Source organism: Triturus cristatus, chromosome 4_1, assembly GCF_964204655.1.
Source record: "Triturus cristatus chromosome 4_1, aTriCri1.1, whole genome shotgun sequence".
Classification (NCBI taxonomy): Eukaryota; Metazoa; Chordata; class Amphibia; order Caudata; family Salamandridae; genus Triturus; species Triturus cristatus.
Genome location: NC_140585.1, coordinates 508,487,661 through 508,514,205, shown reverse-complemented (window position 1 = coordinate 508,514,205; position 26,545 = coordinate 508,487,661). Strand labels below are relative to the sequence as shown.

The window sequence follows — 26,545 nt, the reverse complement described above, 5'->3', positions numbered from 1 at the left end:
TCCGGTAGACCTCAAAGAAAAATGTTGCTTGCTCAGACAGAAGCAAAAGTTTCAGTTTTCTTGCAGAAAAATACAGCCATGATTTAGTGCGCCACTTTGAATCAAATCATCATTTTTGGAGAATTACATTCAACACTATTGCTGTCCTCTGTTATTGTTTGATCTATTGATCCTGACATTGTTCTGTGCCTTCCTTTTTCAGGGGTTCTGCCTTTATACTTTTTTGTTATCGATTTTGATATTGTTGATTCTATTTGTCGCTGAACTATTGTAAAGCGCTCTGATACCTGCAAGGGTCATGTTCGCGCAATATAGAACTTTCTAATTAAATAAACCCTGATAAATGATTTCTTTTTTTTGTAACCGAGTGTTAACAAAGCAAGAGTCATGAATTGTCTGGCTGATGTTCTTACTCGAAAGAGAGAGACCAGAAATCTAGAAAAAGAATCAACTCACTTCTCCTTCGCCATGCACTTTTTTGTTCAGCCAGGTGTGCAACAGCAAAAAAGTCCACCCCCTGCCCTTTGCATTAACCGAAACAAGGATGCTAAAAATGACAAGAAAGCAACTCGGTCCTGGGTCTCTTGGATTCATAAAACATACAGGGTGGCAATCTAATTAGCACAGTGGAAAGGTCTAGACATTTTAGAATTGTGGCATTGTGTAACAATGGTGGCATACCCCTTGCCCGGGCCTCCAGCCCTAATAAGTATCCCAGGTTCAAATCTTCCAGAATGTAGTGAAATTAATTTGTGATAGAGACACCTTTCACAAGAACTCAAGTCACAACTGTTTCTAGACTTACTTTTTCTTCCTGTCTTGCTGTTGGCTTTCTCTCTGTTTCTCTGCAGAATCTTTGTTCTTTGGAAGTGCTCCAAGGTACACAATGCGCGCTTCTCTATCATTGACCACGCGCGTTACAACCTCTCGCAAGGCGCATGGTAGGACCTGTCAATGATAATTATAAGGACAGTGATGCACTGTGGCAGGACACACTGCACTCAGCCCTGCAGAGTGCACTGGAGCTGGGCTTGGGAAGGCGGCGGAGCCCTTATTGCAGTGTGCGGTGTCCAAGACCAAACGTAGAGTTTACCGCACTGAAATATAAAGAGGCTGGCGGTGGGCTTGTGTTCAGAGGGAATAAGCCTTCGCGGTGGACAGAAGTTTGTTAATTTTCATGTTTATTTTTTCTTTTCACAAATGCATCTGAGGTTTCTTTGCTATGTTACATGTGAAATAACATTAAGAGTCTTCATTTCAACAACTGAATTAGAGAAAATTCAAAACAGAGACTGCTGTGCTTTCTGCGGCTCCCCCATCCCTGTGCCAAAGTCTTGCAGAAGTTCTCTTGTTTGGTATAGTTTTCAGCTGTCAGAGTGTTCTACGAGTTTGAAGGGAAAAAAAGATTCAGTGGTTTAGAGCAATTCCTGGTTTCTGTTAGCCTTCACAATCCCAGAGTTTTGAATGAAGTATTTAAAGACATTGGTCCAGAAAGTGAACGAAGGCCTATCAAAAGTACTGTTTTCTTCGTGTGTACATGTGGGGACCCCCCAGTGGCATCAAGGTGTAACTCACCTTTTATTTTATTGAAACAATTCCTAAGAATTTCCCAAAGTGACTGCAACCGATCAAAGTTGCAGAACTAGTTTATGTTTGGAATAAGGTATCCGTCGCAGCTCTGCCGGAATATGCTGAGCCTGTTCATGTCAGCAGGTCAATCAATCAGCAGGTCAATCAATCAATCAATCAATCAATCAATCAATCAATCAGAGTTCTTGTGTAGTGCGACTACTCGCACATAAGGGTCTCAAGGCGCTGGGGAGGGGGTTATGCAGTTCAGTTGAAGAGCCAGGTCTTGAGGTCTGTCCTGAATTGAGTCACTGAGTGTGTGATAACATCACTCCAGTTGATTCAAGAAAGCAGGTTATATGGAAGCAGCTTTATTCCCGAACGACCTCATTTGGCAGAACATAAAATGAGAAAAGGAAATCTGTTTGCATTATTACCCCAAAGCTCTCCTGAGGAAGGCTCCCATTTGGTAGTATGATCACACCTACGGAGGACATTGGCCGTAGATGGATGCAGCCAGTATGTCTGTAAAGCATTGCTTAAGATACTTTGGGAATAGTATGCTAGGCTTAATAGAGTAACTGCTCAATGAGTAGGGCCATAGTAATGTTGCGCTACAAAGTAATTTGTGTCAGTGGTGGGCACAGACATTTTTAACAAATATATAATGTGAGCAAAAGGTGAAAAGGGGAGGGTTTTACGTCCAAAACGTTCAAGATCCTATAGCAGAACTGGATCCGCGTTCAGCAGGCTTATTTTAAAAGAGGGAATGTGGGTCCCAGACAAGCTTCAGTGAGGGTGGCAGGGGTAGGGCAGCAGAGAACCCATGGATTTTTGCTTCCAACCATGCAGAATAATGTGTCATGCGTCTGAGCCAAAGGGAAGCCCTTGCCCTGTATTGTTGTTGCGTGAATTTGTAAGAGGAAGGAGTCTCTTGTACAGTTCCTTCTCTTGGTTTTAATAGTGATGACCGTATTCTGCATGCACTTGCAATATGTCTTAACATGGCCCATCTGCCAAGCTTCAGTGAGAACCGCAAACCACCGCCTGCTGGTTTGACGCCCTACATGTGATCTGGTGTGCTTCACAGTAGGGTTTCCAAGCGCATGTATGTACCAAGTGGGAGGAGGTGTAGTAGTTCTTACGACGTGGGCATCACCTTGCATAGTCTTGTCACTGTGCGGTCTGCATAAAAATAATCTCTTGGTTCTCAATTCCAATAAAGTTAGTTTAAATGTTCCTATATTTTAGTAAGATTAAACAAGAACTACTTCTATCTGGATATTAAGAACTGTATATAAAGAACAAATGTGTATTGCCTTGTATAGATTCCGTGTTAGTGAGACATTAAGCATATCTGCTTTGCTGGAAGGAAAGATGCTTTGGTTATCTGCTGAATCCAGCGCATCTCAGAACTTCCTATGTTTGGTCCATGGGACAGTGCCCGGTTCTAGCCTATGCCGGGGCAGGTTGTGCTGCTTCTCTATTTAGATCCAGCTGCAGTTCTTTCTTTGGCAGCAGTTGTTACAGGACATTCCTACAGCAGTTTGGTTATATGTGATATTGCAGTGTCCCGGTGGGTTGCGATGAACCGTTGGGCTCCTCTTTTTTTCAGATAGATCCAGGAGGCAGCAGCTCTACCCCTGGGTTTCTGATGGCTGGTAGCAGCCTAGCTCCAGGGATCACATCAGCCCAGTGCTAAAGGTGGTGCATTTACTCTCGGATTCAGTCTCGGTTTAATGTGATATTCTGTGCGGCATCCATCTGGTGCACCAGGTAGGGGCCCAGAGATGCAGTTTTCGTAAACCCACCCACACTCCTGTTTTATCCAAAGGACCATGAGTGATGTATTTTGTTGGATTCTGAGAGAGTCTTCGGAGCATTTGCATGAACTTAAAAATGCAAGACCTCTGGATGTTCTTAGAGAGTACTTCTGCATAATATATAGATATTAAGTTGAACAGAAGACCGGATAGCCCTGAATAATGTCATTCCAGTGATTACCGATTTCTTGGCTGATGGCAAACTGCCTTGCAAGAAAAGAATGAAACAAAAGACGGGGACACCTCCGGTTCTGAGCAGCGGATCCGTGTGCCGCACTCCGCGATGTCTGTCTTAGATCGCTGAAACGTCCAAAAATATTGACTGAGACGTCTCTGTCCAAAGTATCCAGCAGATCTGCAGATAGAGCTGACTGCAGTAATTTACATCTTAACTTGTCAAGTACAAACTGCATCGATTAAGGGGAGCGGTTAAAGCCTAACCTCTTGCCTGTCAATCTTTTATGACAAGGAAAAAACTCACCAGTAATCCAGTAGTTTGTGTCATTATGTCTAGCAGGGGCTTCTTAAAGCAAGCTGTAGCATCAAAGGTTAACAAAAGAGTAGTCGTTTGTTCCTTTAGCAGCTGAAGGCACTTTTAGGGGGAATGGCTTAGGAAATTAAAGTATTTGTGACAATCAATTTTCCTGTTTGCATGACTTTCCTTTCTCTGTAATTCATAGGTTTAGTCACCACTAACGTGCTTTGTGATGGAACACTCTTATCCAGTACGACTGACTGTACGGTGTAGTAGACTTTTACCCTTGTGATCAGTGGATTCTGTGTTTATCTTCTGCTTTTAATGTGTAATTGACAAATATTCAGAAAACCAGGAACATGAAGTATTCATTCAGGACACCAGGGCGATATCAAGCAGAGCCTAAGCCATTTCCTAACACCAAAGGTGGGGACTCGTAGATTTTTCGAAATCCATAAACGCCAGCATGTTAAAAGGGAGTTGTTTTTTGTCCAAAAGTGTGCGTGTCATGGCAGCCGTCTTCCAAAGATCATTGGTTATGACAAACCGTAAGGAAGCAGTGCTGTTCAGTTGAAGAGTAAAAGCCATGCCTGCCAAGGGAGATTTCTCTCCCTCCCTGGTGCCCGCCTCCACGTCCTCCCCAAAAATATTTCAGATGAGGCAGCGTTTGGGAGAGTTGTAGCCCTGTCCAAAAATATCTTGGCATCTCTGATAAATTTTAATGAGCGGCCCTCCAAACTGGCAGCTTATTTATTTATGTCGGGGCAAACCGCCTTGCCAAGGAATAAGTTGGTGCCTGGAAACTGAACGTGGCGGATCAGCCTAAGCGCAAATGATGGGTGGGTAGATGTTGGCCAAGCGGCTCTCCATTAGGTCTGGCTGTGAAGCTTCAATGAAGGGCAGAGCCGGGTTCGGTGGAACTGCAGACCCATCTTTATAGTGTTTGTGCGCATAGCGGTGCCAGACAAACAGTGGCCTTCTGCCTAGTGGAGCAGAATTGGCGCGCTGCTTTCGGGGCTTATGGCTACCTTGTTTAATACATTTACCTTTGCCCTGGCCTTTTCGCTCTACCAGCTAATCTCTAACAAATGAAAAAGAAAACAATCGGAAAAATAATTAGAAGGTTGGTTTCCCTGCCAATGGTGGAGCTGTGTATTTAATGATTGCCTTATTTTTTTCTTTTGGGCTTGTTCCTAATAAATATTTTCTAAAGTTTGACGTTTGTTCGTTTCTTTGCCAAATGCTGTCCTGACTGCCGAGTGATATTTAAAATTGTTCTAGTGTATGGTATTTAAGTTGCGGAAATGAGAGGCAGGACATGTGTTCTGTCTCCCAGTGCTTGATTGTCTGTGCTGGATGTTCAAGGCGCTCTAAAGTGTTTACTCCTTAATGAGTTGGCTAAGGTGTTCCACTTTAAAGTTTACAACTGGACGCCTAGGCAGCCTGTGCACTGTATTATTTTCTTCAAAGATGTAATGGTCATAATTATCAGGCTTTAATGCTCATTATTCCCAGACATGGCATTATGCAACAGTCAACACAGGCTCCTGGTGGTTGGTGACTCATGGCTATGCCAATGATGGCTGCAATCCAAGGGCATCATTGGAAGTAAACACATTGGCCTCATGCTGAACGTGAGTGTGTGTGCAGACTGAACTCTGCTCCAACATGGATGCTGCAACAGCGAGCAGTGAGGTCCCGCCGAGTGCGCGTCGCCTTCCCATCCTCCATGAAGTCTGGGATGCGGGTTGTACTCGGTGGAGAACTCGATGTCTGTCCTCACAGTTAGAGGTGTACTCATTCCTTTGGAAATATAGAAGCTGGTGTGGCTCCTATGCGTGATGCGGCAACACGTGTGCAGACACCTGGACTGCATGGGTAGAGGAGCAGGGGACCAGGAACAGAATGTACACGATTAGAAGAGTCACAGTATATTAAAAGCAGCAGGATATTGGCACGCCAAGCCTTTGTGGCCAACATTGCCTGTCTTCAGATTGATGGAGGAGGGCACACAGTGGTGCCAGAGGCTTCTTGACAGAAGCGTTTTCTCCTTTGCACAGTTGGACCGTGCTCTTCAGGAGAGCCAATGGGATGGCACCATTTTGTCCCTATACTTAAAGTGTGCACAGAGGAGAAGCAAGCATTAGGTAGAGTGTTGTTCCACCTGCGTGATAGCAACCGTCAGCATGCTGATTGACGCTCCGTCAGCGATCTTGGGTAATGCCAGCTGTAGACCAGAGTGTTCCTGGAAATATGGATTTATAATTTCGGTTCCAATTCAGGACTCAAAAATCTCTGAAATGTACTATTTATGGTATGCTACGCTGATCACCCAATGCCCCCGCTAGGCACTGACTATGGCCTCATTGATGACGCCACTGATTACATCTCAAGTAATATTAGAATACTATCACTAAAAAGATCACATATGACATTGTCCAAAATCATGGCCACTGGCACCAAGTGGTTTTCAGGTACTTTCACATGCTTGGTGTTGGCGTGCGGCTTCCGCAGCTACAGAATCCAGAGAGATGAAAAGAAAAGGTTTTAAGAGAGGAAGGCTAGATGCTGCAGAGTTTTACAATGTGGCAGCCACATGTACCTCTCAACTGGATACTTAGATACATTTCTTGAAGATTTCAGGTCTGTTTACGTCTTGACAGGCGGCTAAAATGTGGGCGCTTGGGCGTATTTGATGAGTCTTTCGTCTCTCTTGGTTGGTATTGGATTGCTGCAGTCACGTGCACACTTCTGACTAGTAAGGACACTGTTGTAAGCCATGTTGATGCAGAGCAATTTGAGTTATTCCGAAAATTGTTCCTGAGTCGCAAAATAGACAATATATTTGCTCATGAAAACCTCCCGCCACCCATCCGTGATGCACCTGATCCTTTTGAGTAAAATAGCTCCCAAGGCCTTGTAGTTCTGTGATGCTCATTTGCAGAAGGAGTTGGAGAGAATTGTAGTCGTATTCATTTATTTTGAGAATAGAGACTGTGCTTCCCACTGTAAAGGCAATGACTTCCAGGCATTTGTGTGACATTTTTGATTCCTCCTCCATTGATTGTAAAAAGCAAGGAGGCAGTCATTAGGCGTGAGGTCACTGAGGTCCTCTGGTCTTAGCCTCACTACTGGTTTGCTAAAACAAGTTACAAAGCAATTTTGTGATACACAATGATTAGAGATAAGGAGAAAGGACTGTGCTCATCCGCAGGGTGACCAGAATTTTAAAGCAAAAAACCGGGACATTTCACAAAAATAGAAGAAGGACTATAATTTTACGTCAAGCGAGCGCACAGAATGACAGCGCTCATCAGCAGAGAATTACAAAACAGGCAGTAAGAACATACATAAGATGCAATTTTGAAACCCAGTAGCTTGTCTGTGAATTAAATTGCTTTCTTGGAACAAATGCTAACTATCCCTGCTTTGTAAAAAATAAAAAACACCTCCTCCAGTTTTTAGTTGACCCTCTACAAAAACCAGGACATTAGCTAAATTTCTCGAAATCTGCCCGGACCGCTGGTGAAAAACTGGGACCGGCCCTACTCATCCGTCACGTCATCAGGACCATGCTTGCCTCACTCCAATATTTAATTTGCCCAAAAATATGTGCCAGGACTCGCGTCAGGATCCACTTCAGCTTGCACCACCTATTGCCCCTGCGATGCTGCCAATGATAGTAACAACACAACTACTAACCATCAAACTCGTACAAGTGTGACAATTCGGACGATTCCAGGCCTCCCAAAGGTATAAGAATGTCTTGGCGGCAGGTAATAGTAATTTTTTATGTACATTGAATTACTAATTAACCTTGCTGTGGTTATCTCTAAATTAGACAAACAGCGCCACATTGTGGCCGACTGTCACAAGCGCTGTTGTTGAAAATTAAGTGTCGGTGCCGAGCACCGGAAACCACTGGCTCAAATTAAGCACTGTCTCTGATGACAGTGATGAGGGGCGTGAGAATGCAAATTCAGTGTCCCATCCATCTATCTTAAAGTGGCTCAAAGTGCAAACTGCTCTGAATTAAGACATGAATATGTCCTACTTCCAGAGATGAACAATGTTCTGGAAAACAGCCAAGGGTGCGCTATCTATAGTGCAGCAGGTGCAGTGGCACCAGAGCCCAGTTGTCCAGGTAGCTAATTTGTAGCTGTGTGTTACCAAGCCAGGGTATGATAGGCTGATTATCCTGCTTGATTTAGGGCCGGTGGCACCATTGCTACGCCTCTGTTAACAGCACTAACTAGTGAGAAGGGCAGGGTGCTTCAAATAAATTAATTAGAAAAGGTAGATAACATCTGAAAGAACATGCTAATGAAAATCTTAAACGTGTTTTAGAATACTTAGATTGGAACGAAGTTAAAAGGGAAATTAATTCTAGTTAAGAAGTGTCATTAACCACAGCTGTTTCATTTGAAATGGCTTTTTAAAGAAATCGTGTTAGATTGATAATTATGGAAACCATCTTTACCTCTGTCTTTCCTTGCACTGAGGTCTATGGATTTGCAAAAATGTGTGCAATGCACTGTTTTAAAGTATTTTTTTTGTGTGTTACAAGTATTGAGTTGTTGTTTCCTGGCATACAGAGTGAATTTTACCAAAGCAAATATCCCTTGCCCACAAACCACAAAAATGTTTGAAAACTCGCAATAGGAGCCTATCGACTTAAAATACTTCGAAGGATCGGAGAGTAAACTGTTACCAATAACCAGCTTGCTTAGCTAGTTTTTAGGTCTCTGCTAGACAGTGCAAGCGCAGTCTTGTGTTGTGTTCTATCTGTGGGCTTGCAGGCCGCTCATCTCGTACCATTGGTAAACCTCAGTGTCACTCTTATTTTCTTTGATGCCATTCATCGTGGCATGTGGGCGTCATGCCCTCTTCTTGTGTTTAGCCATACCACAGCGCATGGACCAAGTGTATGTCTCCTTACGCTGCTCCACGTTTGCAGAGCAATTTTTTTTTTCTTTCAAGCACTTCACAGTACTTGTGTTTTCAGGCCGACTCCCTTGTACACATACACACACACCACTATAATGCATGCATGTGTACATAATCAAATGCATTTCTTAGACAGTTGTTAAACCACAAACATCACTTGTTTATTTTTTTTTGCATGATCCGCTGGTCTTGGAGTACTTGCTCCATCGTCCGTCTTGCCTAGTGCGAAAACAAGCTGATGGTATTGGAGCGCTTTAAGTGCTCACCAGTTACATTACACAATGACGCATTCTTTTTTTGTTGCTGATCATGCTTCAAATAAGGGCTTTTTTCCCCTGTAGTTGCTTGCCCATCCCCCCATTTTCTCCTGCTTGACCTGTCCCCCCACTACCTCCCTCGTTGCTGCTGTTTTTTTGTTTTTTTTTGTTTTACGATCTGATGGTATTGGAGCGCTTGTTCTGTCCTCAGTCTTGCCATAATGGTACACCAGCCAGTAGTATTGGAGCACTTTCAGTGTACACCAGTTATATTACACAATGACACATTATTTGTCGTAGGCAGGGGGAAGCGTCAGTGACTTGCCTAGTATCACAAATTGTTCATCCGACCCAGAGATTCGAACCTGGTTCCCCAGTTCCCCTGGTGGCACCTCTAGCCGTTTATGCCACATTCTCGCTTCACTTCAAAGCGTCACAACTGTTTCTCACTATCATTTCCACATTTGTTCAGCAAGACTCCATCAACAACAAACAAGCATTGACAAAGCCAATAAATCTCAGTAATGCCCCGCTATTGGCCTTGTCAATGTGAATTCATGGCTGAAAGTCACTGAAAAAAGCGCAGGACATAGCACTTTTTTGTGTTAGGAGGGGCAGAATAATAAACTCCACATGGGGGGCGAAGCGACACTCCGTTGGCTCAACATCCTGTGAGTCTGGGCTTTCGGTAGCTTTCAGCCATGCTGAACAGCTGATGTGCTGCTAGACAACATGGCTAAAAGTCATTCATTTTGGCAAGGCCAATAGCTCGGGCATTGCCAAGACATTGGCGTCCCCAATGCTTGTTCCTTCTATGCACTTGAAGATAATACCGCTGATGGTTGACCATTTTCGTGCATTTAATTTTCTGCAGTGTGCAGTGGTCCAGGTGGAGATTACAGCATAAGAAAATGTTTTTTTTTCTCTACTAGTTGATAGAGTTGGAGACTTACACCATAGGGTGAAGTGGAATGATGCACAAGCATCCCTAAACAGCCTGCTATTTGTTTCTTTGTAATCGCAGGGAGGCGGGGGCTGCATCGTGAAATCAATGTTTTGCGTCGCCCTTCTACTTTGGTTGGCCACAGCCTGAGACTCAAAAGAGCATTTATGATTATTTATTGTACTTGCAAAACAACAAATTGTTCTTATGCAATAGTTTGAAAGCTGCAAAAAGGACAGGTAACTTGTATCCATTGTACAGGCGGAGCACGCTAGTAGTAAGGTTTGGTCACATGAAATCCACGCTAGCTCGTTCAATATGTAGCTTTTCGGTCTGTTTGTTACCGGCTACCTCTTATTATTGAGGCAAGAATTGGAAACGCAGGGTCTGCTGGCTTAGTGGACTAATGTGTCCACTGTAGGGGCCTGTGTTGACCTCATGGTCCCCAGTCCAAATCCCGGCGGGTCCGCTCAGCCTTTCATCATTCTGAGGTTGATTAAATGAGTACCATTGAGTTGGGTAACAATACGCATCTGTTATCCAGTGCCAAGATACCCTTCTGGGTGAATGTGCGTTTACAAATACACGTTATGTTATGTTTGAGTTCTGTGTAGTGAAGGAATACGTGCACGTTAACACAAGCCCACACACATGCAGGCATTTATTTTCTTAAAGTGCAATAAAGCCCACAAACCTATATAATGTATAAAATCTCAGCAGGGTAGAGGTTCACCAGTAGAGCGCAAGCAGAGCTCTTTGTGATGTGCACTAGGGGAGCACTAGTAAAGTCGTCTAGGAGAACATTTAGTGATGTGCCTCGAGGGAGCACTGAGTTATGGGCGTTCAGGAGAATTGAATGATGTCCCTTAGGGTGGGGTCGGGTGAGGTGCCTTAGAGGGGCACTTAACATGCCTCATGGGAACACTCGATGCTGTACATGAGGAGAGCACTAGCCGTTGTGCATAAAGTGAGCATTGTGTGTTTTGGGATGAGGTGGAATGGGAGCTCCGAGTGATATACGATTCAGGGGCACAGGGACGTGTGCATTTTGGGTCACCCTTTGCATCAGGACGCAAATGGTGATAGAAAATGGATGAACATGACGATCTGTCAGCAAGTCATGTTTTTTTTTACTAACCGCATTTACATGCTGATATTTGAAACCCGTTTTTATGAATGAAAATACAAAACTCCAAGTTCCAGAATGCAAAGTTCCACTGGAAAATTTAAAATAGCATACATTTCCACTTTATGGCATTTTAACGTGTTTTGTTTTTCTAAAAGCATACCTGTGCTCTTTATGACAACAGGGCATCTTGTTTCCTGTTGTTTTAAGACTTTCATTTCTTGTTCGATGTTCACATTCTGAAAAAACTGTTCATATTATACAATATTTTCTTGTCTAAAAAGTTTTCATTCCAGAAAAAAGGTCCCATGCTCTACATCTTTAAGAGGCTCATGGATGCTTTCCCTTACCATCAAGCCATGATGTATTTGCATCACAAGATTTTACAAGTTCCTGGTTTCTTTTCTGTCACCTACAAAGCTCCAGATGTTGTGAATAGAATATTGTGGTAGCTAGTGATTCCAGTTTTCACACCACAGCCCTGTTAGATATTACCTAAAGCAGACTTCAGCATACTTAAATCACAATTCACGGTATTCATAATACCGAGCCTAAAATATTGCCCGTAGTTTGTGCGCCAACAAGTAAGGTATCCCATTCTTCCCTACCATTATTTTTAAGCTTCCTGTATGTCCCTGCCCATTGCTTCATAAATATAGATAATGCATCCTAACACATGATCCCATTTCAAGCAGTGATGCGTATTGCCAGAAGCTTCAGGTGGGTGTGTCCCAGGGTGGGAAGGGCTGCTTGCACTTAGAAATAATCCAATCCAATCTATGAAGCTACAAGATAGATCTATTAAAATATATATATACTCTTCTGCATTGTCAGTAAACATTGTGCCTAAATCATTGTTTGTCTCCATCTCTCAATGTTTCTCGCTTCAGCGTGCAGTGATTGAGTTGTTCGGCTGGGGAGCATTTGTCTTTGTTAGGTGGGGCCAGTGGACTGGTGTGAAGGGGTTCAGCTAAATTTTACCAGCAGCAGGTTTACTCTATTTATCTGGTAGAAGTAAAGCAAGCATTCTTGTAGTAGTAGCACTTGTCTCTTAAAATGGCATTGGCCCACGCACTTCCTTGCCAGATCTAAATTATTGAAAAATGAACTTGGCTTCTTAAGGTAAATTTATACTGGGCTTCACCAACTAGTAGCGCGTGAGCTTCTGGTAGCTCCCCAGCTATCTCTGAGTAGTTCTCCTTTGGTAACTTTTTCTTGGCTGAATTAACATACATATACCAACAATGAGAGTGTATATTCAAGAAGAAAATATGTTTATTTTCAGGACTTACAAGCTGATATTTGAAGAAAAATAAGCAAATTTCCAAAATATATTTAAAGCTGATATTTGAGTAATTGTGGCATTGGAGAGACTCTTTTCAAATGTTATTACCTTGGTGTCTGAGGCATCTAAGGTATTACATTTTTATAATTCAATCAATGTTCTTAGAAAGTGCGACTACTCGCACATTAGGGTCTCAAGGTGCTTGAGAGGGCTACAAAGCCCTTTTTACATTACTGCTGGCGACCATGCCTGATGCCCTGATGTTATCGCTAGTAATAATCGATGATGGCCACTAATACAATGTTGTCTAATGTGGTCATTATTAGAACACCAATAATATTAGTAGCTCTTGATCAGTTTCATTGAACATAAGTAGTTCTTATTACAGAAAAGGTTGGAGACCCAATTCCAGTTGCGGCGCGCAGAGGGAGTGCTGCCGGGTGGTGACGTGGGCGGTGGTGCGGGGGAGGGCCAGGGTAGGGGGGTAGTGGAGCCCGACATGTGACGGACAGGATTAAGGTAAGTAATTAAATAAATAAAACGATTTACCTTGCGCGCGCTGCATCGCCGAGTTTGCGATGCAGAGCGCAAGGTAAATAGTTTTATTTATTTAATTACTTGCCTTACTCCCGTCCATCTTATGTTGCACTTCACTACCCCCCCACCCTGTATCTTCCGTTCCCCGCCCCGCAGCACTTCCTCGGCGAGCCGCCACTGCCCATTTCATACCTTGGTTAGCCATGAGCTGGAGAGCAGTTGTGAACGAAGATTTTGGCGTGAAGGGCGGTAAGTGGATGTCCTAATGTCCTAATGTCCTACATGCCTCCTTCGCTGTCTTCTGATTTCTCACCAATCCCTGTTCCTCCCTCGGTGCTTTGACTGCTATTGGTGGCGTCCAGAACACAATGTGAATAATTCAATCTTTTGACTGCCTAATAGTATCTTGAGCTTCATGGGTCATAGTTTGCAACATATTCCGTTATCGCAGTTGGGTTATCTGCGACCAGTGCCTATCGTTAGTCGATTGTAGCAAAGACCTTTTCTAGGTCTAGCCCTTTTGTCTGTGCTAACCCGCTCCCCGACCAGTTGATCCTAGAAGAACACCGACCCAAACATCTCCAATTGGAGTATGAGTCAGGCATCTGGTGGCTTAGTTTTGAAGCTGTTTTTCTCTGGGCACACTTGTTTTATGTCTGGTATTTTGTCTGCTAATTCAAGTCTGTGAGATCTCTGTATTCTTCTTTAAGCCAAGCACCCACCTTTTTTCCTGATAAGGACATTTTGGAACCGTTTCAGAGAATGTTTGTCATATGGTGTGCAAGTGCTTAGTTTTAATTGCTTTTAAAAGGGGGTTGCAAGAAATAATGAAAGTAGACATATGGAGAGTTTAGAGTGTGAATGTGTGGGAGTGCAATTAGTCCGGCAAATATATTTTAGACACATGGGGTCTCATTTCTTGAACTCTGTGCTACATTAATCTTGCATGCTTTTTTATTTTACAAGTTATGCAAGTACTGAATTATGATGGCGTGCATAAGTTCAGCACGAATATTAGCGTCTTTGATTGATTAGAAATAATTTTATTAAAAGTGGTAAAAAGCCTGCATTAGGTTTGTTGTTTTTATCAAGAGTTGTTTATTTTACATTAGTCTAGTGAAAAAGGAGCTCTGCCTGTCTTGTTTTCGAACCTGATGATGGTTAGGAGAGAAGACTTTTTTGGGTGGCATGTTCATAGATAATGGAGGAACGCAGGGATATCTGACAGGGAATTAATGAATATAGAACTTGTAAAGCGCTCTGTCACTCCCAATGCAGCATCCTGACACTAGAGTTGCAGCTGCAACAATTCAAGAAAGGTGAGAAGAGGAAAAAACACAGTCATTTGATAAGGGAGTAGCAGAGTGCACCCGGGGTCTGGTCGAGCCAGGTCTTCAGAAGCTTCTTAAAGAAGGCTTCTGAGTCTGTGAAACGCGGTTGGCTTGGCAGTAGATTCCACTCATTGGATCCTGGTACTGAAAAGGATTTACCGCCCCTAGTTTTTAGTCTGAATGGAGGTGACCTGAGAAGATTAGCATGGGTGGATCTAAGAGTTCTTGAGGGAGTATAGTGTGTAAATCTAGGGGTGAGGATTTTGGGTCCAGTAGTTTTAAAAGAAGGGGTCCTTCTTTTATTTGGGAATGTACAAAAGAGCACTTTGGTAATCGCAAGATCTAGAATTCCTGGTTTACTAAAAGAAGAGTATTTTCTTGTGTTGTTTAAGAATTTGTATTCTCTTTCCTTCTTTACTTGGTTGAGTATCTAAATACACTGGTAACAATAATGATTCCCTACCGTTATGAAAACACCCCTTGTGTAATGTTTAGGAGGTAAAACTTTTTTATAGAGCAGCAAGAAGACCACATATTTGAAACCAGACAATTTTATAAGTTTCTCTAATTGTCCAATTACAATAGAGTTCAGGGGGACCATATATTATTTCAGCCAAGATCCACCAATGAATTTCTAGCCCGTCTTATCCAGCCAGTGGCTTTTCCTGGGTGCAGCTTTTTCAAGAATCTCATTATAGCCAGGCTCACTAACGCAAGAGGGATGCAGCGAGGTCCATCATAATTGAAAGACTGTGAGCTTTAAAGTGATTTTCTGTGGAATCCATAGAATTTCTAAATCCTATTAGTTATTACAGTCTTCATTGAAATAAGACATTCAGAAAACACATGACCAAATGATGGTAAGATATTAGTCGCTGTGAAATATAACTAGAGAAGTAGTCCTGGTGTGGTCCCCGTTTCTTTGAATTAGTGGTTAGGTTGCAAATCCACCAAACGCGTTGTTATTTATATTTTAATGCCTTCTCACTGCCTTCACTGCTACACTTCCTTCAGAATCTGAAGTGCTCCTCTTTCTTGTTTCCCACTCCTGTACCTCGTAAGCGTACCCACATTTTCTAACATTCCTTTCATTCACCTTGTCTTCTTGGAACCTCTGTGTCATCCTTTGGTAATTATTTACTTTTCCTATTAATTTCACTCCATAGACTGCACATTTCGTTCTGATTTGTGATCTTCCCAAACTCAATCCCTTTATCAGTTTCCAATCACAAACAGTCTTGTTTTGACTACTGCTCCTCACTATTTTTTGACAAAAACGCCTATTTACTGTTCCCTCTGACAATTTGTCCTCTGTGTTATCTTACAACTCCCCTTCAAAACTCTCACCTAAGTTGCTTCTGCCAGCAAGCTGCCTATCTCTTTTAGCTTTAAAATGGGTTTCTTGTGATGCATCTTCTCAGCCCATCATGCACTATGGTTCACGTTACTGCTCTCTAATTTCCTTCCCACACACAATACTCATTGGCCACCTTCACCCTTCAGAATGCCACTCGATCAAGCTGGTTCCAGGACACTGAAGATTCCCCTTCACTCCAATGATCACATGTCAGGCTTTAACCCTTAAAATCTATGTTCACTAATTTCTGTTTGTCTCTATTATGACATTTTGGACAGTGGTTATAAAAATACAAGTTCATAGGTAGTCGCATGCTATCAGAACTTTTCTGCTACGTTTCGTATCCACACCTTTCCTCAGCCTAAAAAACAATGATTTATATGTGTCTTTGTCGCAATATTTTAAATTAAGGTACATGATAACATGCTGATCAATGTACTCGAAGGCCTACTTCAAGTAGTGTACACCATCTTTAAAATATAAGTCGTTTTACCTGCCTCTCTACAGAACCAGTGGAAAGTGATAAACCCACTTTCTACCTCAAACCCATCTTAGGCTATTGAGTGCACATTCCTGCCACTTTCAAAACTAAAAACCCGCCAAGCCAAACCCTTCTACAAAACCAGGGTTAATGTAGGAACGAGAAAATAGTATGTCGAGTGCATTCTTGGCTGAAAGTAAAGTCAACATAGAAACGATGTCATAATTTATAACATTGCGAGTGTCTTTTTCAGTGAGCAAGGCGTCAAGCAAGCGCCAAAGAGAACCGCAGATTTTTGAACCGAGGATGAGGCAATATCAGAGCCAATATCCAATTTGTTTGTACACTGGGAGGAAATCTAGCTCCCCGTCGAATGTAGTCTTTGTTCGTTGTCCAAAGTATTTTCCAGATGTGCAAGTTTAACTTGAAATGATGGCTAACTTTAAAAACGATGCTGATTAAGGAAATCTGAAGTGCAAGTTATCAGATGGCGTGATTGGCCAAGATGTTTTGTTGTCTCTTTAAAAAGAATGCCTGTCTGAGAATAAGTCTGCCCGCCCAGGGATGCAGCAGCCTGTTGGGAAGCATGGAGAGGCATGTGTCCCGCACCGTGCTGGTCTTTGAAAGTCCACTGGCTAGCGAGTTCTTAGATACAGCGCTCTTGTGGCATCTTGCGTCATTGCGTTCTCTCTGAATCTGCCCTAAAGAACAACCGCTTCAGAGTTCGAGTAGCTGATATTGGACAACAGCTGACTGGATTTCCAACCTTCCTGAGTTTGATACACTTTTAAATGACCACTGGTGCTAGTAGTTATGTCATCAGTCACTTTGTTTTTATTTTGAAGGGCACTACGTATGAGTGAGGCAAGTGAGCGCGATGGGGAGATCTTCCAGCTGCATCTAAAGTACACCTCTGCATTGTAAAAATATTTTTTTTAAATTAGCCTTCTGAACCCATGTGATCCTCTACTGTGAGTCAGTCACTCGTTGTAATGATCCTCGGCTCATTTTTGACCGTAGTCTACCCTATTCCGAATAAAAAGAGTGCATTGACTAGGTATGTTCAGACCTTATCAATTTGCTTTTAGTAATGCCGGATAGCTAACACGGAGTATACAAAGCCTCGTGAATACGCTGCCAGCCATTTTGAGGAGCACTGAAGACACCATGCGCTTACTCTTGCTACACCGAGTGTCTGCGGTTAACGCTGCATCCTTACATCTCATCATGAAGTTGTCCTGCTCTCCCGAATGGGCATTGAGAATGGATGGCAAGGGGACGTTGGGCTCTTTGTTTCTTGCCAGTCAAACTTCTTCTTTCTGGTGGTGAAGCTGCATAGGAAGTTCGCTGACCTCATCAGATCAGGGCAAAACACACAGATTGCCTTAGTCTTTTATGAGAGCAGATAAGGGTTTGGTGTGATAATCAAGTTAAGAAAAGGATACAGTAAAAGGTATTCCTTATTGGAGTGAAAACTTCATTTCTGTAGATTCCAAGCTGTGATGAAGCAGTTGCTGGTGGCAAGATGACGGGAAACAGTGCGGGTTGCACGAAGAGTTATTTTTCAAAGCCAAAGATATACACACAAAAAATGTTAGTTATCGAAAGGCGAGCCCTTCATTTGAAAATATAACTTCTACAGATTGCACACCAGATGGCTATCTGTTCCTAGGCGCAGAAGCTAGCAAAAGAACCAGTAACTCATACTTTCATTTTGTTCATTTTAACACTAACCCCCTTCTCTATGATTTCCCTCCCCGAGGGACCAAGCTACCAGCCACTCCCTCTGCAATGAAAGGCCACCTCCATGCCTAGGTATCAATGCTTAATTTGTGGCAGTATTTGCATGTGGTGAGCACCACTCAGTTTTTGTGGACCGGAACTTCTTTTTCTGAAAGATAAAGGTGAAGAAAGCTAGGAAAATAGTGACAAAGGAAGAAAGAAGGGATGCAAAAGTACCTGAAAGAGTGAGCTATAGAAGCAAGTCTTGTACAGGGTCAAGAAAGAGACACGAGGCCACCCCGACTTTCAGCAGCAGCACCACCAGGGACGGGCTCTTTGGGCCCCTGCACTCAAGTGCACTCAAGTGCAGCACAAAAATATATTTATGTCATACTTCAGAGAAGAACCAGCCCAGCTCCAGCCCTTTATCGAAAACCTCAACCCTTTGGCTACTCAGACTCTCACCGAGGAGTGTCAAATGAATGAGTACAAACAAACACTCAGAATTATGCTATAACTTGACTTCCCTGCCAGAACGGAAACATTTTCTGCTGCACATTCGAGTGATTTCTTTGTTGACACACTGCATTGTTAGGTTTGTGTGGTCTTAGGACTTCTTGGATATATTTTCACACTTGAAAAGTATTCATTATGTCATCCAGGGAAATGCAGGAATATGTCTCACCTTCACAAATGTATTCTTTATTAATTCATGAGTGTGGGAAAATGCTTTAGTAGGTATGCCCTAGGTTCCAGACCAACGTGTCGAAGGATAATGGAATTTTTACCGTGTGAAGCCTCGTTGTCTGCTTCAGAACCTGCTGCACCTGGTGTTTTGAATAGTCCACGTCATATGTATTTACAATTCCACATGCCACCTCTGGTACCCAGCTCGTGAAAGGGCAATGAGACGAGCTTTTGTTTTCCCAGGTGGGCCGAGGCTGAGTGCGTCCACCAAAGTGAACATTGGGGTGATTGTGTCTGCGCCTTCTGTTCCTTGAATGGTACGGCCGCACGAAGCCATGACTGCACTGATGATTGGGACTCCAGCCAAGAAATGGTCTATTTCATCGATTACTGGGAAACCTGTTTGGCGACAAATCAGAGAAACTTAGTGCCATAAATAGGCACAGAATCTTGCTTCATAGTCTAGTTCTTCCTTCAAAATACATTTTCGAAACACCCTTGCTCTTTATTTGCACAAAAGAAATGCTTAGATCTTAAGGAAACACTCCCATAAATTCCCATGGTGCAAGGGTTAGGAGCATCTAGGAGCAGGGCGTTGCATTCCAGCATGGTGAACAATAGTGATTGCACCAAGAAAAAGGAAGCGCGTGTTGGCACCCGCCTTGTTAGCCAAGCCAATACACTTCTTTAGAAAGATTTGATGCCCATAGTCCCGTTTTTTTTTTTTTGTGTGGAATATTTGGCTATCTTTGCCCGCTTTAAAAGACATGTGAATCAAGCTTTTTAATTGTAACATTGTATTCAGTAAGAGAGATTGTTTTTTAACACTTTTGTCTGGGTTTACAAGATGATGGTTTTCCCAGACATTTTACTGTCCTTAAGAAACAATGATCTCTGTTTCTAGGTTTGTCATCTTTAGCCCGGAAATGTCATTGCTCACCTACTGGTGATATATAAGAATGTGAACGTTGTAAAACAGGAATTCAGATGGCCATCCGCGGTCAGCCCTTCTAGTTTGATGAACAGTTGCGCCCGCCTTGATGCATATATCCCAGTTCGCTGAGGGTTGGGGTGAGAATGTATTGGAGCCTTGGATCTGGTACACTGAGGGAACTGGTCCTCAGCTTTGAGTGCTTGGAGGTATGTGAGGTGACCCCCCAGAGGTCTCCAGTTACCATGCAGTATGAGAACAAGTCTGCGGGTCGTCCAGTAGGCCTTGTGCATGGCGCAAAGCGCTTTCAATATAATTCACAGCACCATCATGCGCAGGGGGGAGTTGTAAGAAGAGCTATTTAATAGTCTGTGTTTTCTGATTGGTGTCAGCCGGGCAGCTTGATTTCCATTTGTTTAGACACTTGACATTCTTGGAGGGTCCTATGTGGATTTTTTGGAGTATTCAAGGCACTTAATATGACAGCAGACATCATTTTGCACCGGGTCGCTGGTTCGACAGAGTAGCACACCATTACTGTCCTTGACCATTTTATTTGGCATGCGCAAAGGAGTTCTAAATTGAGTGTCACTTTCTTTTTTCGTTGCTTTCCGCGTTCGGGCTGAAGCCGTTCCCAGGATTCGAACAGATGAGAAAGGGTCACCTCAGTTTCATGCTCACCCAGCACCCTGGGTTTCATTTTGATATTATTTATAAATAAAGACCTATGATCCAGATACTTTGCCTGACTTTTGTAATTGATTATTTTGCTCACAGTCTTGCGCCACTTGCGTTACTTTGTACACTGCCCGTGAGACTAACAAGTCCCACAGAATGCTGTATGGAAGGAAACATTTAAAGGATTTCACTATTTGTTGGCTGCAATATTGAATGAGTGATTGCATACATTTTAAGGAAGTCTTGAGGTTCTCATTCACTCTTTTGCCCTCTTATCAGGATGTCATAATCCGCTGTGCATAGACAGTTGTCGTGTTGAGGAGAAGGTTTGCGGCATTGTTGCCTTCATCTGGTGTGACGAGGACGTCTGCCATGATGCTTGGCTATGAAAGTTCTGTTTTCTTTCCAAGATCTGAAACTTGTCTGATCATTATGGAAAAGGCTGGGTGGTTCATGTTCTCGTGGAAGTTCCTTGTAACTTTTTATCCAGAAATTGTGCACGAAAAGGATAATTTTGCGATTGGCAAAAGCCTTTGCATAAGCACTGGGATTTGTTTCAGAAGGTTTTATGATTAGATGCTTTAAAGGACCCAAACTATTCGCTTTTGAGTGAAAGTGTTCACAATGTTTGTGAGGCCAGGAGTGAATGCTGGAAAATGATAGGAGTGTGAGATGCACGACAAAGCTTGCCTGATTAGTTGGACTCTGACCTTGTAAACAAACCTTGTCACTCCTTCCCCCGTTGCTGGTTCAAATATGAATTATGCTGTCTCTAACTTGGGCCGGTGGATTGAGGACTAGAGGGGTCAGTGAAGACAGTCAGTGACCCGGGCTGAAATCCTTCCAGAATGCTTATTGAGTGGACACTATTGCCGATACGTAGATACACTGCATGTGTTTCCCGGAACAATCCCTCTGTGAAAACAGGTCCTGTGGCTGCTTTGTTTAAACCTCTACCAGATGCAGTGGAATGGTGGGCGCATAAGTGGTTTGACCATTTCACTGAAGTATAACATGTTAAAACCAGGGCCGGACTGGCCGTACCAGGCATTGGGCATTTCCCCATGAGGCTGGAAGGGTGGGGGCTGGTTCTGCAGTGGTGCTGCAATACTGGACCTCCGTTACAAAGCAGCAAGCAAACATTTCCAGCCTCCTTAGGCCAGGCAGTGCTTCCCCGGGGGCTGGTCCGTGAAAATTGGCTAGGCTGCTACGGGTTTCCAGTCCTGCTCTGGTTAAAACTCCAATGCAAGAAACAGATGCAGGCCCCATGGAGAGGAGGCTACACCTGCCACAAAAATATCACCAAGAACAACAGGTCACAGGCAGAACTCCTCTAGGGCAACAAAAACCACCTGGGGTTCAGTGAGGTGGCCATCCAGGCCTTACAAACAAGGCCACTGTCAGGCCAATGATACCAGAACCACAAACCTAGACCTGAAACTGCAGCAACTGTAAGAAAGGGCGAACTGGGGAATTCAATAGTAGTCCTCTCGCCCTGTAGGTGTGCGGAATCCCTCGGGAGTGTTTGTTAGCATGGATATGCTGTTGGCTTTAGAGCATGGCCTGCTAAAGTGCTTTTTACTACCTTTGTAAAATCACTAGTTGCTGCTCGTTGATTTTAATGTGTGATCTGTTGAAAGCTGCGATAAAAATGAGAACGGCTACTAATAGACATATCTTCAAAGATCGGTTTCTCTTTTTCTTCTAACTTTTTTCCCTCCTGCTTAACTGCCTCTTAATTCACCCTGTTTACTGCGGCTTCGCTGCCAAGAAATGTCCCCCTTTGGAGGAGTCTGAATTGAGATGATGTTCGCACGATCGAGGGCGCCCTAAATCCGCTAAGAGGGCGAGCAAACATTGACTGCAAAAGATTGAATCTTATCATTCAATGCACACATCTCTGTTTCAAATCAGGAGGTAATGGGCCACGGCGCGAAGTGAGCACCGCTCATTGTCTGCCTTTCTGTTTTATTTTACGCATTAAATATGTAATAAACAGTCAGCGGGAAGCATTTGTTTTTAAGAGCCGCTCGCTCTGAGAGGTGATCAGTAATAGGAATGCTAACAGACCCAATCCTTTAAAGTTTAGTCTGTAAAAAGCTTTCTTTTACTAAAAATGAATTGATCGGTTTCTGAGGCGCGGGTCGCGCGCTGCCTTGCTCCCGGCGAGCTCTGCTGGGATTCCCGGCTGGAGCCTCCTGCCGCTCCCCACAAAGCAGCTGCGCCTGTTCAAACCACCTTGCAAATAGATTTAAGCCATTCTCAAGGCAGCGCACAATTGAAAGGAGTCCCTCCGGAGGCCTCCTAAATCTTTAAGGCTTCAGATTAGAGTTTATACTGAAGGGAAAGGTTGAAAGGTAGCGCGCGTGTCTCCTACCTTTCCTGTAAAACCTCAAGGTTGTGACTGTCAGCTGTTTTCAGCCTGTTGGTGATTGTCTAACACAAGAGGCGGCATTACATGTATCACCCCTCCCCTGGGAACCTGACAGAAGAGGGGGCCTTACATGCATCACCCCTCCCCTGGGAACCTGTCAGAAGAGGGGGCCTTACATGTATCACCCCTCCCCTGGGAACCTGACAGAAGAGGGGGCATTACATGCATCACCCCTCCCCTGGGAACCTGTCAGAAGAGGGGGCCTTACATGTATCACCCCTCCCCTGGGAACCTGACACAAGAGGCAGCATTGCTTGTATCACCCCTCCCCTGGGAACCTGACACAAGAGGTGGCATTACATGTACCACCCCACCCCTGGAAGCCTGACACAAGAGGTTGCATCACATGTATCCCCTCTCGCCTGCAAGCCTGACACGAGGTGGCATTATATGCATCACCCCTCCCCTGGGAACCTGACAGACGAGGGGGCATTACATGCATCACCCCTCCCCTCGGAACCTGACACAAGAGGTGGCATTACATGTACCACCCCTCCCCTGGAAGCCTGACACAAGAGGTGGCATCACATGTATCCCCTCTCGCCTGCAAGCCTGACACAAGAGGTGGCATTACATGCATCACCCCTCCCCTGGCAGCCTGAAACAGGAGGCAGCATTGCATGTATCACCTATCCCCTGGGAACCTGACACAAGAGGCAGCATTGCATGTATCACCCCTCCCCTGGACGCCTACCACTAGAGGCAGCATTGAATGTATCACCCCTCCCGTGGGAACCTGACGCAAGAGGTAGCATTACATGCATCACCCCTCCCCTGAACGCCTGACACAACAGGTGGCATTACATGCATCATACCTCCCCTGGACGCCTGACACAACAGGTGGCATTACATGTATCGCCCCTCCCCTGGGAACCTGACACAAGAGGTGGCATTACTTGTATCACCCCTCCCCTGGGAACCTGACACAAGAGGTGGCATTACATGTATCACCCCTGCCCTGGGAACATGACACAAGAGGTGGCACTACTTGTATCACCCCTCCCCAGGGAGCCTGACAGAAGAGGCAGCATTGCATGTATCACCCCTCCCCTGGGAACATGACACAAGAGGTGGCATTACATGTATCCCCTCTCGCCTGCAAGCCTGACACAAGAGGCAGCATTGCACGTATCACCCCTTCCCTGGGAGCCTAACACAAGAGGCAGCATTATGAAAACACCCCTCCCCTGGAGGACTACCGTAGGAGGTAGCATTACATGGATCTCCTCTCCCCTGGAAGCTTACCACTGGAGGCAGCATTGCGCGTATCACCCCCTCCACTGGAAGCTTACCACAGGGTGCAGCATGGTGCGTATCACCCCTCCCCTGGAAGCTTACCACTGGAGGCAGCATTACACATATCACCCCTCCCCTGGAAGCTTACCACTGGAGGCAGCATTACACATATCACCCCTCCCCTGGAAGCTTACCACAGGAGGCAGCATTGCGCGTATCACCCCCTCCACTGGAAGCTTACCACAGGGTGCAGCATGGTGCGTATCACCCCTCCCCTGGAAGCTTACCACAAGACGCAGCATTGCGCGTATTATCCCTCCCCCACCTTAGTAAGCCATCGTTCTGTGGTCTACCAGAATTGAAAAGGATTGTGACATGCAGAAAGTCTTTGCATTTAGGCTCCATGGCGTGCCTTGAGTGGAATGGGCTGGGCAGTAACCCTCACCACTTCAGCCCTGCTTTCTCCACATCGTATTTTAATTAGCCTTACACTTCTAATGTAATTAATGTTGAGTTCTTTTCTAAAGAAGCAAAGATGAAGAGGAAAGGGCTTGGGCCTTTGTTGCTATAGTTTCAGTGCTAACAAAGGACACGCAAGATGTCTCGCAAGCACTCATGGAGCTTCAAATCTAGGCATCTTGCAACAAGTCATCATTTGCATGGACATGAACGCATGCAATTTAGAGGCTCGGGGGACATTTGGGGACACAAAAACACTTAGTGGGCGAACTAGATCGTCCATTTTATCAAGTGACAGACAGTAGGCAATATAACAGTGTATAAATGGATGACAACCAACCACTTGAAACATGCCAACGGCATAGTGCAATTCAAGCCCCAAGAAAATTGCACGTCAGAGTCTGCTTTGTGTGATGCTTCAACCTGGCACCCACACCTGTTCCGTATCCCTGCCAACCACTGGGTAGGACAATAGCAGTGTGATCTGGCAGCAGAAGCTGCACCCACCTCATATTCTGGCATAGGAAAAGGTCAGCGGGTGGACTGTGCTGTGCTCCTATCAAAGATTTTCACAAGTGCTTCACATTGTTTTGAAACATTTCTGAGCACAAATCAAAGACCAAACAAAAATACTTCATATATTTATAGCTATAGAGTGCTTTAAACAAAAGTGGTGTTCATGAGCTATCAGAAGCCAAAACCAGTAATCCATTGAAAAATGCTAATTTAACGTTATTTCACCAGTTATTGAGAGCTTATTAAATTGAGAGTTAGACACTTGGGGCAATAGAAAATGTTTACAACTTGAACGGAAATATCGATGAGAGGAAGCCATGCCAATAGGAAAAAGTACTAGGTTCAGATTTTTGGGAGGTAATGGGGAATGGGAAGACATCCAGAGCTGAGGTATGGTACCGAAATAAATTGTGACAAACAATGGGACTGAACAGAGTATCAGGAGTGGCAACAGGACACAACTAATGTAGTAATACCCTGGAAAAAATTAAAAAAGATATGCATATGAGAAAGAAAAGAGATGGGAGTTCTGAGGGTGCTCTAATGGTTAAACACTGCAAACGTCCAGGAAGCTGAAAGAGAAGCAGAGTAGTTTAGAGTGGAAGACTGAGCATTTGCTCTGTAGTAGCAGCCAAGTTGTGTGGGGTTTAGTTGAATAGATGGTGTACGTTTTGAAGAGTTTTATGCATTTGAAAAAAAAAGAAAAGTTTGCATTTTCTGATAAATCCAGAAAAAGAGAAGGGAGAGTTCAAGAGAAGTTATAGGCAAAGTTTGAACCCGAGATGAAGGAATAAGCCAAAGAGGTGATTGTAAAAGGAGAGAACAGTGTGCAGAGGATGGTGGGAAATGCAAGGATTTCAGTCCTTGAAGACGGAAGATGGAGGTATATGTAAAGCATTAGGATCCTTGTTCCAGATGGATAGTCGGGCAGACTTTTTTGTAGTGAAAGTAACGGCAGGAAGGAAAACAGAAGAGAGCTTCTGAAAGAAGCAAAACTCTCCAACTATTTACTTTTTAGGCCATTCCCGATTTTGAGACTTACTATAAGCATCACTTTTATCTTCACTTATTTTTGTGTTAATGTAATAATCCTTTTGATTGATGCAATTAGGTGAGGATGTGGAGCCAGCCTCTGTTCTTGATAAAGATGCAATGTTTTTGATGTTTCAAGACTGTTCTTCTATTTTGGATGTACTTGATGGCCCTGTGTGTTGACTGACACCCTGGCTAGTTCTCCAATCAAGAAACTCTGACCTTGCAAGTAAATTGTTTCTAGAATGAATTGACGATGGCTAGACGCGAATGGTTTTTAAACTTGAAGAGTCTCCTTTTATTTTGTTCACAAATATCATGGCTAATGAGTCAGTGTAAATGACTTTACACACATCTAGCCAAAACTTGAAGCCTCCTATGCTCTACAGCCTCCTCTAGGGTTCAGTTCGGGTTAGATTGCAAGGCCCAGATTTAGACATTCCGTTACCACCTGTGTGTTACTGCCCTTCCTGTAATTGTACCTGTATATTTTCACCAGGAAGAAAATGTCATACTTGTCTGTGTATACCCATGTTGTTGTCCCTGATGGTTCTTGTCTAATCATCCATTCTGTTGTCTTTCGGGTCACTGCTATTGGTGTCCCATGTGTGCTACCAGGGCTCCTGCATGGATCAGGATAAGCACACTATGTGTTTTAAATTCTAATGGAGCAAGGAAAACGGGTCAGATACCTATTGACATGAAAATACTGAATTGCT

At 43.9% G+C, this 26,545-nt stretch overlaps 1 protein-coding gene across 1 annotated transcript in view; it reads left to right on the top strand.

Annotated features, from left to right (window-relative positions):
- Positions 1–26,545, top strand: part of SOX5 (SRY-box transcription factor 5) — a 423,652-nt gene that overhangs the window by 7,279 nt on the left and 389,828 nt on the right. The gene's annotated exons all lie outside the window — the stretch shown is intronic.